The sequence below is a fragment of the Porites lutea genome, chromosome 14 (assembly GCF_958299795.1).
Source record: "Porites lutea chromosome 14, jaPorLute2.1, whole genome shotgun sequence".
Lineage (NCBI taxonomy): Eukaryota > Metazoa > Cnidaria > Anthozoa > Scleractinia > Poritidae > Porites > Porites lutea.
In genome coordinates this window covers 2060349-2065380 of record NC_133214.1, presented here as the reverse complement: position 1 = coordinate 2065380, position 5032 = coordinate 2060349, and the positions used below count along the sequence as shown (strand labels likewise).

Below are 5032 nucleotides of genomic sequence, written 5' to 3'. Positions count from 1 at the left end.
ATGTTTAACGTAAGTAATCGCTGTTTGCTGCGACTGTTTAGAATAAGTAAAGAAATTCTAATCTACACCCAAAAAAATCATTTTATACCAGGATTGAAGAGAGATAGCGATGCTACCAGACTCTTTTTAATGTGTCGCCCATGTGTCAGTTTTAACCCTCTGAGCCTTAAGAGTGATCAGCATCAGAAAAATTCTCCTCATAATATCAACGCTATGTAAAACGTAGTGTGGTTATGAGAATCACGGACATGATCACACAAGATGAATTTGATTCATATTTTATCAACTTCTCCCCACTACCCCTGTAGGAAATGAATACGGGCAACAAATGAGAATTTAAATTTTGGTCTTAGGGTTTACAGGGTTAAGAAAATAGATGTTCCAGTTTCTCTTGGGTATTATAAAAATATATATACTTAGAAACTGACTTAAAATCAAAGAATTAACGGGTCATTCGGGGTTATGCAACAAGTTATTACAACAAACGAAAAACGTCCCACACCTTATAATATTCAACGTGATCGAATAAACTTTTAACACAAAATAAAATGTTACTAAAGTCAATAAACGCAAATGGGAGTCTTGAATTTGGTTCTCGAACATTCACAACCTGACAAGTTGCTCTGCACAATAACACATCAATCGTACCAACAGGTCTTAATGATTGTAAAAATAATCTTTTACATTTTTATTTTAAAGAAATCAATTGCATTTGTGGCCAGAAGTTGCTGCCTCCTGCTCTTTCTACTTGTATTAACAAGCTCCACCTCGGGAAATCCCTTATCCAGGAGCGACGGATCGGAGTCTAAGAAGGTAAGCTCTTCCTTTGCTTTTGATTATACTTCTTGTTCCCTCCCCTCTCCTTTTCTTTTATTTAGGAACCTTCTGAATTTGGATATGGTCTCTTAATAATAATGATAATAATAATATAATAATACATGACCATTAAATTAATATACGCGGGGTTTTGCTGCATTTAAAAAAAAAAGACCATTGAAAGATGTATTCTCAAATAAAAGCAAAAAGAACTGTGTTACAAGTTAAACTGGCTGTTCGTGATCCTCATACACCTGAACTACTGTACTGACATTTTAATTCTTGCTTGTCTAACGCAGGTCGTGGATTTTAATATTCGCGTTACTGAATCGGGAGAAAAGTACAACGAAACGATTGAAGTGGACACACAGAAGCAAACAGAGGTGCCTAAGGTTCCTTCTCACCCCGGCGTGGATCAGAGTGATGTCATGCATGACTTTAAACAGGTAATTATGAGCTTCACAACATTGTTGGATTTTACATGTTGCGTCCGTTTGTACACCCTGTTGCACCAAGTTTGAAACCGGTGAAACTTTTAGCGGAGCTCTAGCGTGCGCAGCGGAGAACCATAAGTAAGAAACTCTGCTTACTTGTGCATCCAAGAAATTTTGATTCTGAAAAAATCGTCCCTACGTACTAGTATGCAGGTACGTCCACCCCTTTCATGTAAGGTGTGGTGAAATTTCGCATTTCAAGCACCCCGTGCTTTTCGGCGGTAAATCGCTTGGCCACCCAGAGTTTTAGAGAGAAAAAACAACAACAACGCCGAGACTTTCTTTCGACTAAATTTTAATGACTGTCTACCTGACTAACGTGGATAACAGAGAAAGAGCTAGAGCGAGCCGAAATAAAAAACGACGGAGACCAATTTCGTTGGAAGAAAAGCATGAAAATTTTATAGCGGCAGTGAGAAAATGAGAAATGCTAGAGGCCACTACGGTGAAAATGGGCGGCAGCGAAAAAAAAAAAGGTTAACAGGAACACGTAGTCGTGCAAAAGCTTGTAAAACAACGGCAAGGAAATGTACAAAAAAGTGTGCAGCAGGTGCAAAGTTGTTTTTTTGGGGGGCTAATTAGTCCTATTGTTGTTGATTTTTTTACCGTTCTCGTTGTCTTCACCGTTTCTTTAGCATTACACGATTTCATATTTTATTTGAGTAAACTATTAATTAAAGCGAGCATCGCTATTAGCCCTGGCTAAATCTATATATTAGCCACATGCAAACGGACGCAACAACTGCCAACAATGTTGGCCCAAATGAGCCACTTCCACCTTTCCCATATACCCACCTTAATTGCCCCCCCCCCCCCTCCCCCCCAAGATTTTGCATAACCTTTGTTTTTCACTTCTCCTGGGTATTACCCTATGATCGCTGCGATCGCTGATCATAGCGATCGTATGGAAACCACTTTCCAGCGATCGTAGCGATCACAACGACAACGATCGCTGAGATAGTACTTTTTCTGATCTCAACGATCGTTGTCGCTGCGATCGCTGGAAAGTGGTTTCCATATGATAGCTATGATCGCTGCGATCGCTGAACTTTTTTTCTCAGCGATCGCAGCGATCATATGGAAACCAGGATTAAGGTGCATTTATGGAAATGTGGAAGTGGTAAAGTAGAAACGGTAATGAAAAATTAGTTATCTTTGATCAGTTATTATTTTTCATGTATTTTTTTTTCAAACGTTTTTCTGAATCTTACTTGCAGAAATTAACCATGATGAGAATTCCGGACAAAGGGATTTGTTATCTGATGCCTCTGCCGAAAGAGTTGTCTACCCCAGATAAACTTATTGGAGATCTTGAGAAAGCCTCCCAGGTAAGGAAATCATTTTCTTGCATGTCTACTCTCTGTTCTTTTCACTGTTTTATTAACTGGAAGAAGGCGTCAGTTGATGAATATGCACATTACATACTAATTCTTAGCTGAATTATATTATTACAAGATACGCGACTCATGCTGTTTTTAACAAAATATGATATAAAATATCATAGATGAAATAAAACACTAGGCAAGATTGAAGAGGATTTCTAGATGTATCCTACGCGGGCGTACCTTTGATTTCGGGTTGAAGTAAACGCTCTTCAAAATTGCAAACGAGTGTCCAGGTCAGCGCGGTCCCAAAGCTGACCGTGTCCCTTGAGATTGACCTTGTTTAGTTATCTTTAACCCCCAGTATCCACACACAAATACTCCAGATCTAGTATTAAAGAATCAGCTGAGAGAATTTGTTTCAAGATCAAAGCATTTTCCTTTAGGTGATTATTTTCTTAATTCGCATAATACAATCTCTTGAACATGTATTAATATTAGTGCTTAAGACTTCTGACCTCCACTATACATGTAGCCGGATGTCAATAGCCCACGTTCGATATCAGTTAAAATTCTAACATGACTCCGAGGCTTTCTGGTCATTTTTCTATACAGTGAAACCTGTATTAAGCGGACAGTAGCCGAAGTCCCCAAATTTATTTCCCTTATTTACTTTAAACGAAACCTTTATTAAGCGGACACCTCTATTAAGCGAACGCGGACACCTAAAAAGTACCTGAAATGGTCATTTCTATTGTTGCCAACCTGTATTAAACGGACACTTGTAATTAAATTCCACCACCCAACATGCCAGACACCGAAGATGCGAAAGATTGCCACCCACAAATTTTAATATTTTTAGTTTATACAACGTGATTTGACGAACTTATTTGATTAGTTTCACAGTACAGTACTGTTTTCTATTTCGTTTTGTTTGTATAGAGCTTGTTTCACTCATCTGAGTTCTTCAAATTTGAGTTGCAATCTATGTTTATGGTACTATCATCAATTAGTCCCCTTTAATAAAGAAATTAATGCAAACGTATATCGTCATAGTCTCTGGGAGTATTCTAAACGTTTCCACTGTTCATTTGAATAGCATTTGACCCCTCATATGACGTTATCTATTGAAAACCTGCAGTTAGGCGGACACTACAGCATTCCCCGAGGGTGTCCGCTTAATACAGGTTTCACTGTATTTGGTTCGGTTTTCTTTGTGCCGAAATCTCTTCTGGGAATTGCGAGACAATGGAGTCGTAAAAAAATTGCAATTTTGACCTTAAATCCTCAGGATCATGTTAGAATTTTAATATATCGAGCGCGGGCTATTAAACGATCATTCAATCCACCAGGGAGTTATCAACAAAGGCACGCGTATTGACAGCACATGGATGGTGAATGGGGAACTCACTGAGCGTTCATTTCTCAGCGACGACCTACAGCAATTTTGCACTGACTTTCCAATATACCTATTGAAAAAGTCACAAGACTCTTTAGCAGTCATCGGCATCCAAGAAGCGGGTAAGAAGAACCTAAAGCTCTAGTCCTAGGGACACGCATGCGCGCGCATGCCGTTGTCGTACCAGTCTTTCGCGCTTCTCACCTCACGGGGAATTGGTGATAATCAATGCGAACACAGTGATTTTTTCTTTGGGCCTGTTTACATGGAGGTGGGGGACCCCAGGTAGGTGAGGCAACCTGCTTAGGAAGGGGAGACCAGCCTGTCCAAACAATCATTTTAATTTGAGCACGTTTACATGAACGATGGGGAGACCATATGATAGATTATATAAACAGACAGGTGCCTCGGGCTCCCCCACCTAAGCGGGTTACCTCACCTATCCGAGATCCCCCACCTCCATGTAAACAGGCCCTTAAGGGAACTATGTCACGGTTGTCTACAGTAGTTTCTTTTTGTTAATATTGCCAGTTAATTAAACTTCCTTATGCGCTATGGAACGTTAACGAAGAAATTTCTTGGAAATGACAAAATCACAGCTTCTTTTCCATCAAATATATATCCCAGCGCATTGTAATAAATCTTATAAACAACAAAAACCATTTTGTTAGGCTAACAAGTTTTCAAAAACCCACAATTTCACTCCTTTTCAATCTTCTTCAAGTTTGGCCATCCAAGTCCACTTCTATATTTGCTGTGTTATTCATACTTTCTTTTAATGCTTTGAACTATTACTTTTATGTTTCACTCAATGTGGCGGCAGTTTCTACTGTTAGGATTTTCATAAATTTCGGGACAGTACCAAAAAAGGTTTTTTTCTTTCGCAGAAATTTCAAACCGACTGCGGAGACAAACAACGCTTTCAAACGGCCACATACTATGTGCTCACGGCATGGACTACAGCACAGCTCGTCATCATTGTTTCGGTAGTCCTAAACTAA

At 39.2% G+C, this 5032-nt stretch overlaps 1 pseudogene; it reads left to right on the top strand.

The window, feature by feature from the left end:
* Nucleotides 1-5032, top strand: LOC140924997 (uncharacterized; annotated as a pseudogene).